Source organism: Cupressus sempervirens, chromosome 6 (assembly GCF_028749045.1).
Source record: "Cupressus sempervirens isolate cs-2001-9-10 chromosome 6, ASM2874904v1, whole genome shotgun sequence".
Classification (NCBI taxonomy): domain Eukaryota; kingdom Viridiplantae; phylum Streptophyta; class Pinopsida; order Cupressales; family Cupressaceae; genus Cupressus; species Cupressus sempervirens.
In genome coordinates, this window is record NC_143123.1 from 519,869,538 (window position 1) to 519,882,711 (window position 13,174).

Genomic DNA, 13,174 nt, shown 5'->3' on the forward strand with positions numbered 1-13,174 from the left:
TAAGATAGAACCAATAATAGTAGATTGATGTTTGATGTTTGATGGTTACTTGGGATGAAAAATGACATTTTTGTTTCGTTGTTTGATGAAAAATAGGTACATGGGTGAAAGCTCATGGTGCAAAAAATGTATCTATTACCCCAAGAGGCTATAGGCAGATTGTCAGCTGGGGATCTCTAGGTGATAGATAGTGTGGGTTCACTTATTTACTACAGATGTCCTAGTTCTGAGTGAATAGAGGGCTATTAATAGCTATGGTTGAGTGATGGCACTCAAACCACAACACCTTTCATTTGCCTATGGGTGAGATGACTGTGACACCAGAAGATGTGTATCGATTATTGTAAATCTTGACAGTAGGAGATTTAGTGTACTATAATCAGATTGTAGATGATACTACCTTCAAATAAATTTTTTGAGATGATAGCATTGGGGATGAGAGTGTATCATGGTTCCAGATGCTACAGTATGAGCCATTGTCAGTAGTTTTGGCTGGATTGATAGGAGGGTTTTTGTTACCAAATAGATGAGGGCAGGGATGTCTAGTTGTATGGGATCAGTTGATATAGTATATGATTGATCAGCCATGGATATTTTCATGGGGTAGCTACATTTTGGCCCACTTATATCATGACTTGCATCGGGTTTTATATTCTAGAGCCTCGTCGCTATCAACAGGGGTGATATTGTTACAGTTATGGACATGGGAGAATTTACACATTACTCATCTAATATGTGTGCAATAGAATCCTTAGGATATGCCTTACATATATACTTACTCTGATGTGATCATACAGCCTCATTTGGGCAAGACAGAGTATTGGCAGTGGATATTGGATGACATTGATGAGGTTGTATGGAGACCATACAGGTTTACAGAGCCATGGGCCAAGGATGATGATGAGATGATATATTTATTTGGGCTAAGATATTTTCTTGTCTAAGTGCCCACAGTGATAGAGAGATTTTGTTTCAGGCAGGTTGTGAGACAATTTTGGTGAAAGCAGGGCATGCCACAAGGGTCAGCACATTATGCTTGGGTTCAATTAGAGAGGGCAGTGTGGGGGCTAACCTTGGAGTATTAGGATTTTCTAGAGACCTTTCTCCAAATGATAGATATGCCAAATCCATGGGCATTGTGAGATGGAGAGGTAAATGCAGGGATGGAGGGGGACTATGCACGATGGTTTCTTGAGCATCCATTTTTGAGATACACGGAGTCGATAGAGCCTATTCCTGGGATTGATGAGCCATTGAGTGGAGGAGAGGATGGATATGATGAGGGTGGTCTAGGGAGAGGTAGAGGGAGATGGCAGGCTAGAGGGAGAGTGAGTGGTGTGGTTAGAGCACAGGGAAGATATGGAGAGCAAGGGCAAGTAATCATGGTACTACCATAGAGGGGAGTGGCATGAGGTCCAATGTAGAGACCAGGAGATGTCATTGCAGGGAAGGTTGGAGGGATCTAGGGCCGCAGAGGTTTAAGGGTGAGAGGAGGGATAGGTGGTGGTGCGGTAGCTGGTCAGTGGGACAGGGGTGTTGGGTAGGGTGGGGCAGAGTAGGTGAGGGCCAGGTTTCCCAATGATATATAATTTATCTAATGACAGAGGTCGTGGGTACAAGCTCTGATTAGAGATCCATAGGATGTAGAGGCACAAGGGCAACAATAGGTACCACTAGATGCATAGCCACCACTAGAGAGGTTAGGGGGATCTGCTAATTTAGAGGCTTGGATGAGTGCCATGGAGGCTCAGATGGGTGAGTTGATGAGTATACTACAGGAATTTATAGCATCGATGACATTGAGGCCACCACCACCACCGCCGCCATTGGGGACAGATGGGGCTTTGACTAGTTAGGCAGTCATAGCCGAACATGTCGTAGCAACAACAGATGGGATCGAGCAGGCGCTACGAGAGGATGCGAGTGCCCCCAAAAAGTAAGGTCCTTCAGATCAGCCACCTACACATGGATGATTGTATATTATTTGTTATGGCATTACTTATCATGTGTTTTGTTATTCATTTGATGTTCATTTCATATTCATGCAGAGATATTTGGTGATCTTTGGATGTTCATGTGGATAGATATTTTGACCTTTTGATGTTCATGTTATTTGATTATTTGGATGTTCCTGTGGATGTAGTCCATCTTATATTCATGTTGATTTGACCATTTTGATATATTGGTCGTTCTTTTTCTTTATGAGATATCTGAGTTTATTGATGTTTAGACGTGTGTGTGCTTGTTATATCATGGACTCATGTATGCATATGACGGTTGATTTGATGGATATAGTAGCAGTAGATATTGATATATATGTGAATGATTAATGCAGCATGATATGTGGATAAGGATTGAAAGAATTAAATGGCAAAAAAAATGAATTGTAGTGAATGAAAATGTGATGTGATAGTATGAATGTAATGAAATATGCGTGAATGAAATATAATGAAATGAAATGAAATTTGATGTAATGTATGAAATGTAATGGAATGAATTTTGTGGTAATGTCATGTGATGTAATGAAATTAGATGTAATGGAATGTGATAAATGGAATGTAACGAAATGAAGTTTGTTGTAATGTAACGTGATGTAATGATATGAAATGTAATGGAATAAATTTTGAAATAAGATTTAATGTAATGAAATGTGATAAACGAGATGTAATGTGATGTAGTAAAATGAAATTTTGATGTAATGTGATGTAAATGAAATGAATTGTGATGAAATGAAATAAATTTTTCAATAATGTCATGTGATAAAATGGAATGAAATTAGAGAAAATGGAATGAAATATAATGAAATGAGATGTGAGGTAATAATATGAGATGTAATGAAATGAAATGTGCAATGTGATGTAGAAAAATAAAATTTAATGAAATAAAATTTGCAATGTGACGTAATGAAATGAGATTTGATATAATGGAATGTAATAAATGAAATGTAATGAAATGAAATGTGAGGTAATAATATGAGATTTAATGAAGTGAAATGTGCAATGTGATGTAGTAAAATGAAATTTGCAATGTGACGTAATGAAATGAGATTTGATATAATGTAATGAAATGCAATGAAATGTAATGAAATGTAATGAAATGAAATGTGAAGTAATAATATGAGATGTAATGGGATGTAAAATGAACTGTGATAAATGAATAATGTAATGAAGGAAATGTGATGAATAAGATGGGATGTAACAAAGTGCAATGATATGAAAAATGTGATAAAATGTGATGGAATGGGATGAATGTGTAAATGAAATGAAATGAAAATGGTAAATGAATGAAGTGTAATGGAAAGAAATGAAATGAAATGAAACGGGAATATGATAAGATGTAACGTAATAAAATAAAATGAAATGAAATTTGTAAGTGAATCAAAAATGTGATGGAGTGAAATGAAATAAAGAGATGGAAAACGTGATAAAATGTAATAAAATGAAATTGGAACAAAAAATGTAGTGAAATGAAATGTAATGGAAAGGTGTTGGAATGAAATATGATAAAATGGAATGAAATGGTAATGATATGAAAATGTGATAAAATGTAATGATGTGAAATGGTAATGAATGAAATAAAACATTATAAAATGGAATGTAACAAATGGAATGGGGATGTAATGAAACGTGGAAAGGAGATGAGAAAATGAGGTGAATGAGAGTGACAAATGGAAGGATATGAAGGTGCTAGAGATGAAAAGACATAGAATGGGACTCAACCTTTGAGATTCAAAAGCCACAAAATGAATAGAAGAAATGCATGAATTAAATGCAATGTGATGGACAAAAATGTAATGAAATAGGGGAGATGAAATATAATGAAATGAAATGCACTATGGTATGTAATGAAATGAAATTGGATGTAATAAAATGTGATGTAATGAATTATAATGAATGAAAGAAAATGGGATGAAATGAAATTGTTTGACATTCGAAAGCCATGTAATGTAGTAGATGATGTGGTGTAATGAGGAATGAAATTTGATATAAGGAAATAGTGACTAGAATTGTTTGAGATTAAAAAGCCACATAATTTAATAAGTGGAATGAAAATATGAGACAATGAAGTGTGATGCATGGTGACAATATTGTGAGGAGACAAATTCCATAATAGTTGAGTGTTAAAAGCTTGCCTTGATGTTGATGTTGTTGTTTGTTATTAGATAACCAATCTTGAATTTTTTGAATGATGTTGTGAAGGCTTTCTTGTGTAATCCTAATTTGTGTGCCAACTGTTTGTTTTCAAGGAACCCAAGATGAAAATGGAAACTAAATGAATGCAACTAACTATCACTCTTTGTAAAGAGATGCAAATTAACTGTCATCATAGAGTGTTTAATAAAAAGTGACTAAGTACAACCACCACTAGCTCAACTATGGTGATATGAATACTATGCCACGTCGAGAAATCCTAGCAAACATGAAAAATATAACTAGTGGAAAAAAAAAAAAGGTATAGCCGCAAAAAATAAAAACAAGCACGAAAATAGTCACATGTCAGATGAAAGACCTCACCTAAGATATCGTACAAAATTGGTCGAGGCACACATGGCCTTCCAAACAAGAGGAGGTACTTACAAGTGAACACCAATATGGCATGAAATTAGAGGACACTAGATTTAAACAGTTAAAAACCAATAAGAAAATAAAATATCATGACTTCATCCCGGTACCTCTAGTCAAGCACATCATCAAGGTACTAGAAGTGCATAATAGTGGAAAAACTCATTATTTGTGGACTAGGCATGCTGACAGTTGTGTGTAATAGTGTCAAGTTTGTTCAATTCTTTTTTGAAGCAACTATTGTACAAGTCGGATAACAAAGCGTGAGATATGTCAATAGAGATTTAGTAGTGGATTTTGTCTAGCAATGTGCATTAGTAGGAATTACAGTGTCTGGGTGTTAGAATCAAGGGTCAAGTGTACCTGGTATTGGTGCAGTGAGATGCAGAGAGCAAACACATGGTAAGATGAGTAAAGAGAAAATTTCAAGCGAGTGATGGCTATAAGTAGGCAAATAGCATGGGGATGGAACAAAGCAAGGTGAAGAGTAGAATGTGGTTGTCGGGTTTATTGAGAAGTTTGAGGAAGCATGTGAGTGAAAGCATGTTGGACTCACCAGATAAGTCATAGAAAGAGGGTGATGCTAGCTAAGGAAGGTGGATTATGCAAGGGTGAAGAGCAAAGCGCATTATACGAACCTGTAAGGAATTGGTGTATCAGTCTAAACTTCAAGTATTGGTTTAGGAGCAATGTGAATCAAGTAATGTGGGATGGGGATCAACACAACCTAAAGATGTGGACGTCAGGATGGAAGAAATGCCCTTTTCAACATTAATGATGCTGTCAGGGATTGCAGTACAATAGGCATTGCAGGTGGTATTGGATGATGAGTCGATGACACAGGTAGAGAATAGTCTGCCTACGATGACAAAGAGTATGTCAGGAGTAGAGGAGGAAGGGGAGATAAAATCTCCTAAAAAGTCTATGGGAGAAGCTCTGAGGGATGTGGAAGAAGTTAGTGTGGGTGAGCTAATGAGTGGAGCATGTTGGTTGATTAGTCTTGAGATTCCAAGACAAGGGTCAATGGAAGGGAAAGCAAGCGAGGTAAATGCAGAGGGGCCACGGCTAAAGGCAAGAGGTGGAGATCAATCATCAAGTGATGTGGAAGAATTATGAATAATGTTGGCCATAGAGAGAGTTCAAGTGGATAATATGGAATAAGAAGTCACATTTTTTCTAGCATTGATGGAGAAGGCATGGGAAGATGGAGCACAAAAAGAGGTAAGATGGCTCCAAGTGGTGGTGAATACGAAGCAGGCATAGGTACAATCATTAGAAGCAGAACTACATGTGCAGCAATCGTAAGCAGAGGGGAATGACATGGGAATGCAAGAAAAGTAGTCACAAGCTCAGAGGTTGCATGAATCACTAACGATGGCGCAAGTGGATTTGGAGAGTCCATAGAATGAATTGGTGTTACTATAGTCACAGTCTGAATCATTTAGGTAGGCAATTATGAAGTCAAATGCCCTATCATTGAAGCTACAGGAGCGGCTAGCATTGAGTGAGTTGAAGGTGAGATAGTTGTAGCAGTGTTCGAGCAAGGAAAAAGTAGACATGGAGCATTGGTGAATGGTGACTGATCAAATGCAATAGGAGTGGGATGTGGCTCAATGAGTGATCACTACACTAGGAGAAAACAAGATGGTTGAGAATATGTTCATGGAAATGCATTGGACAGCAAAGGTACACCAAGAAGCCACTTATTATATGGAACATTATCATCAAGCATTCCTGAAAGACAACCAGAAAGAGACATAGTTTGTGGATAGGAAATTTACACAACTATTGAATGCACAATTACGCAGTGGGAGGTTTTTGATTCCCACGGACACAATGTAGGTATGTAGAGGATTGACACTAGGGGATTCTTCTTCTGGAGTTGGGTCAGAAGAAATGCCATTGATTGGACACCCTATCTTGCCACCTCTCCCAAGGAGGCAAGAATAAATAATCTACCAAATGCTATTTGAATGTAATGTTGTTGTTATCATCATAGTAGAATAAAATTTGTGTTTGTGTTTATGGCAAGCAAAAGGATGACTTGTGTTGATGTTAATGTGTTGGATGAACATTTTCGTGCTTGTTTTTGATATTTTTGAAATTTATTTGGATGTTTTTAGAATTTTGAGGAATATGTGGATGTTTTTAAGATTTTTGATAAATATTTGAATGTTTATGGGACTTTTGATAGACATTCAAATGTTTTTGGGATTTTTGATAGATATTTGAAAGGTGTCAATCTCTGTAAAAGTGGGAACAATATGATCTCTAGAGGAAGAAAGATGTTTACTTGTATGAAGGAAACTGAATGTCTATGTGGGCTTTCAATGAAAGATGAGTACAAATTTGTGTAACATTTGGAGAGTCGTGCAATTAAAGGTGGAAAAAGTAGGAAGTGTTAAACCACCAATCGTGAGGCACAGTTTGGTATATATTGTTAGCCTTTACAGACAAGCCTAAGACCAACGTTGGGATTTTTCTCTAGGTGTGTGTCAAGATGGATGCTCACAAGGCTTGTGAAAGGAATGAGGGCCAATGAGAGGCATTGATGGCCAAAAGAGGCCAAGTGGGACCCTGAAAAAGTCACTTGAGAGTCCAAGAAGGATTTTGGGGTCTTGAAAAAGGGTCCTTGGGTCAAAAAAGGTGCTTTAAGGGCCTGAGAGGTCATTGTGGGAGCCTGAAAAGACAGAATTGGACCTTGAAAAAAGTGTTTGGGATTAAAAAGGCACTTTGGGGGCTTGGAAGGGCGAAAAAGGTCCTTAAAAAGGCATTTTGAGAGCTCAAAAAGGCACTCTAAAGGCCTTGGAAAAGGTGCTTTGACCTAAAAGGCACTTGAAGGCCTTGAAAAAGTGCTGGAGGGGCCTAAAAAAGGTGTTTGGGCCTAAAAAGGTGCTTGAGGGGCCTGAAAAAGGTGTGTGGGCCTAAAAAGGTGCTTAAGGGGCCTGAAAAAGGTGTTTGGGCCTAAAAAGGCACTTGAGGGGCCTAAAAAGGTGCTTCGGGGCTTAAACGGGGAGGAGGTCGTGGCAGTATCTCAAACTTAAACTTGCTTATTCTATGCGTCCTATCAAGTGATGATGAAAGAGTCTGACGAATATCTAGGCATTCGGGATAGCATTGATATATTTGTTGAAGGGTTCTAGATCAATCGTGGCCACTGCAACATAAATAAGACTAATAATCCATTGGGAATTATTTTTCTTGATAAAAGGAAAGAAGAGAAGACTTTGCTAGAGGCTCTTCTACTATTTGCGTTGTGGCAGATTTTTCAAAACCCAGCGAGATGTTTTTGGACATAACTACACTACTTCTTAATACCGTTAAGGCACTTCATATTGTTTTGCTAGAGGCAATGGAGCCATAAAACATGTCATAAAATATTTAAGTATTTTTCAATATACTGGGCCTCACCATTGATTTCATATAAAATTGGTGGAGGTACGCAAACCTATCCCGAAGGAGCAGCAATTATAGATGGACACCAGTTCAACATGAAATCAATGGATCATCGGTTTGAAAAATACATCAATAATGTATGCATAGTTAAATAGCTTATATGATTTGAAGTGAGCCACATTTTATTGGAATTTTGGGATGTTAATTTTTTGGATTTTCAGCTATTTTTGGCAATTACTACTTCCTTTTAAGGCAAAAGCCTACAATGCAACGGTAACTTGTGAGCCTCTCATGTGGGAGGTCTTGGGTTTGAATCTACCTTCACTTAACATATAATAATAATTAATTCCAACAAATAATAATAATTAATCTAGGCTTCAGCCATTTACCGATCAAAAATTATTATTACCCCCTGTTGAATGTTTTTGGAAATTTTTGACAATTTTTGAATTTTTTTGATAATTTTTAACAATTTTTGAATTTTTTTTGATAATTTTTAACAATTTTTGAAATTTTTTGATAATTTTTAAATTTTTTTGATAATTTTTGAATTTGTGATAATTTTTGACAATTTTTGAATTTTTTTGATAATTTTTTGACAATTTTTGAATTAGCAAGAGTGGAATGAGGATGTAAGTGAGATTTGTTGGAATATGGGGATAACCAAGACTGTGTGGAGGCACCTAAAGAATCAAGGAGACCAAAAGTGGGCCAAAAGGTGAAAAGTAGGCTTGGATAACTATATTTGAGATGGGGGAGGCAAAAAAAGAAATTCAAGACGTCAAGTGGATTCTAATGAGGGCTAAAATGGACATTGGGGATCATTGGTCATGGGAGATGGTTGAGATGTGCACTGATTTTCCTACAATTCATGTCTGTGGTACCTCAATACATAATCTAACTCCATGTTTCTCTTAATTTGTTGTTCTTCCCTTTGTTGTTGTTATATTGACTATCTCTGCTGCTGTGAACTATGTCTAATGCCAAGAAACCACTGAACTATAGCCCACAAGTGTTTTTCAATTGGGTATGTGTGAAATGAACTCAAGTGTGTTAGGTAAGCTTCAAACAAGAAAAATTTTTCTATGAGGAAGTTGCTTGAGTGTTGTCTTGATTATTTTTCAATGTTGAAGGACTTGTGTTGTTTGGGGAAGTCCAAAGGTGTTATCTCTCGCTCCTTTTGAAACCAAAGGTGGTATTTCTCACTTCTTTTGTACCATTTTATTTTTCCTTCTTCTTTTTTACTTTTCTTTTTTGGTATTTTATGGTTTTTTTGATGTTTTTGGTATTTTCGATGATGAGGTATTTCTCAAAGCTCTAGACATAAAACCTTTTCAAATGGATGCTATTGATGGTTTTTACTAGGTCTGTGTCATCACAATCTAAAAGACTATAAGTACCAGTCCTAAAAGACTTTGTGATAATGTAAGGGCCAATCCAATTGGCCTCCCATTTTCCTTTCTTTTCCCTAGCAGCTTGGTTCTTAGGGTTTTCTCGGAGCACTAGGCCACCAATCTAAAAAACATAGAGTTTGACCTTTTTGTTGTAATGTCTTGATAACCTATTATGATACACTTTGAGGTGTTCATATGTTGTACGTTGATATTCTTCTAACAATTCTAGCTACTCTAGACGGGCCACTCTGTAGTCCTCATCTGATAAGACATCATGAAGAGTAACTCTCAAGGATGGGATCTTAACCTCTAAAGGAAGAATAACTTCACAACCATAAACCAAGGAGAAGGATGTTGCACTTTTAGGTTTCCTAACACTCATCCTATAGGCCCAAAGATCGAGTTTTAGCTGTAATTGCCAATCTCTACCAATATCATTGACGGTTCTATTGAGAATATTGATACTAGTTTTTCTTATGATCATTGCCTTGGGGATAATAAATTGACGGAGAGTGGTGTATAATGTGAAATTTTTCACATAATTCATCAATTATTTGATTTTTAAAGTACAAGATGTTGTCCATGAGAATGGCATGGGGTATGCCAAATCGACAAATCATATGGTTTAGAATGAAGGAAGAGATCTGTTTTCTCGCAGAATCAGCAAGTGGTGCCACTTTGACCCACTTGGTGAAGTATTCTGTGATGGTGATAATCCATTTATGTCCATTGAAGGAAGGTGGGTGGATGGCTCCAATCAAATTGAAGCCCCATTGATAAAAAGGTCATGGTGTGGACAAAGGGTTGAGCTCTTGGGTTGGTGCATGAACAAGGTTACCATGGATTTGACATTTTTTGCAAGTCTTAACATAGTCGATAGATTCTTTTTCCATGGTTGGCCAACAATAACTCATCCTAAGAATCTTCTTGGCTAGTGTAAACCCACTGGAGTGTGACCCACAAATCCCTACATGGACTTCTTATAGAGCAACTCTCAACTCATCCTTTCCAATACATCTAAAAAAAGTACCATCAAGACCCTTCCTATACAACATATTAGCCACCAAAGTGTAGTGTGAGGTCTATCGAATGAAATTACATCTTTGGTTGCGTGAGAGGTCAAAGGGGATGATGTTATCGTGAAGGTAAGTGATGATGGGGTTATACGAGAGAGAATTGGGGGCATTTAAATGACAAATGATAAGGGAATTAAGTTGAGTAAATACAGGTTGCAACTAAGAACTCACACCACTCATGTTGCTCCGAGAGCTGGAGTAAGGAGGCCAAGGTGGCCATGGCATCTGCTGCTCTGCTCTTGTCTCTAGGAATTTGTTGAAAAGTAATATGAAAAAAACATGCCTTAAGTGTGTCAACAATATGTTTGTAAGGTATTAAATTTTCATCCTTGGTCTGATATGTGTCGGCGACTTGATTGATGATCAACTGGGAATCTCCATAAACTTCTAGCACTAATGGTTTCCATTCTAAAGCTAGTTTGAGGCCCAAGAGCAAAGCTTCATATTCTACCATGTTATTGGTGCAGGGGAAAAGTGGTTTGTAATATTTGGGGATGGTGACACCTAGTGGTGTGGTGAATAAAATACTGGCATTTGACCCATGGTGTGTGTAAGAACCATCAAAATAGAACTTCCAAGTTATAGGCTTTGTTTGGAGAATGTGCATATCTGGAAAATCATCCAAGAGAGGATTTGAGTTCTCTGTAGGTGCATCTGCCAATTGATCAACTATGGCTTTTCCTTTTATTGCTTTCCTATCAACATATTCAATATCAAACTCACTTAGGATCATCACCCAATTTGCTTGTTAATGTTGCTTTACTGAGTAGATATTTGAGGGGATTGATCTTGGAGATGAGCTTGACCTTATGTGTCAAAAGATAATGGCGTAGTTTTTGAGAAGAAAAAACTATGGTTAAACATGCTTTTTCAATAAAGGAGTAATTAAGCTCATAGTTGACCAAGGTGCAACTAATGTAATAAATAGACCTTTCTTTTCCTTGGTCATTTTCTTGTGCTAAGAGGGCTCTGATTGATTTATTTGTTAGGGAAATGTACAACAACAATGGTTTGTGTGATACTGGAGGTACCAACATGGGCAAATTCATCAAGTAGGTTTTGAGTAAGTCAAAAGCCTTCTGACACTAATCATCCCATTTAAAAATGATGTCCTTGGGTAGTAAGTGGGTGAAAGGTACACACTTTTTTGCTAACTGAGAAATAAAATGACGGACTGATTGAAGTTTGCCTTGAAGAGAGCGTAGTTGACTCAGGTTCTTCGAAGGTTGCATACTGACTATGGCTTGTACCTTTTTAGGATCAACTTCTATCCCTTTGGCTGAGACAATGAATCCTAGAAGCTTTCTCGATTTGATGCCAAAAGCACATTTCTTTGGATTTAGCCTAACTTTGAAAGCTTCTAGGCAAGTAAATATCTTGTCCAAGATGGAGAGATATTCTTCTCAAGCATGGGATTTTGCAAGGATATCATCCACATAATCTTCCATAAAGATGTGCATCATGTCATGAAAGATAGTGGTCATGGCTTGTTGATAGGTGGCTCTTGTGTTCTTTAGCCAAAAGGGCATCACATTTCAACAAAACGTGCCCCATGCACAAGTAAAGGTTGTTTTCTCTTGGTCCTCTGGTGTTATTCTAATCTGATTATACCCTAAAAATCCATCCATGAGTGAAAACATGGAATGACCTGCTGTCAGATCTACAATGGTGTCAATGTTGGGAAGGGGAAAATTGTCATTAGGACATGCTTTCTTTACATCCCGAAATTCAATGAAAATGCATATGCTACCATTTTTCTTTGATATAGGCACAATGATATCCATGACGCATACACTAAGGGCTAGATGAAGTTGGTGCTAATCAATTTCTCTAATTCTTCTTTCACTAGTAGAGCTAAGTGGGGATGCATTTTTCTAAGCTTTTACTTAACTAGTTTGACCTTTGGAGAAATGTTGAGGTGATGGAGGATTAAAGTTGGGTCTAATCTTGGCATGTCTGCATAAGACCATGCAAATTTTATTTGCCTCTCTTCAAAAAAGCAAGTGAATGCCCTTCTTTCTTCTATGCTTTTATACCTTAACATGGTTGAACCATCTCATCCATGAAGAACATAGGAAATACACACAGCCAAATCTGATATCAATCATCTCAGTTACACTAGAATAGGCCGAACATTTCATAGCCTTGATGATCTCTACCAAGTTGTAGCTAATCTTGAGAAAAAAATAGAAGTGACGCATCCCAAGGTGAAAACCCAACTGTGGCACCCACAAATGAGGTGATTGATACCTTACCCAAGCTCTCCGAGGAAAGATCATCTATCTTGATTGAGCCAACAAAACAAGTCAACATTGGTACAGAGCAAGAACCGAGGATCATCTATTTGGCATAGTCCAAGAGACATCATGGTCAATGTCCAAATGGGGAATATGGAGAGGCTCGGTTCTATCCCAGTTAATGAGTTTGGGATGGACTAGGGAGAGTGATTCATAATATGGAAAGGGTTCAAGAAGGTTTAAAGACATTATCTCGTTAGATGGCTCATACGTTTTATCAGTTATGTCTATGACATGTGCTTCGTCTAAAGTGTGAGGAAAAGTAGAGCTTGCGAGGGGCTCATAGTAGTCATCTTCGACTTATGTTGGAAAGAAGTTAGGAAATAGGGTTTGAAACTAAAACCCTTCAATATGTTCATCATCCCCTAAGTTTCTTTATTGTACTCTAACTCTTGGTGAAATAAAACCTGAACGAGAGGTTGATCCTTGTGCAGTGAAATCATCGAATG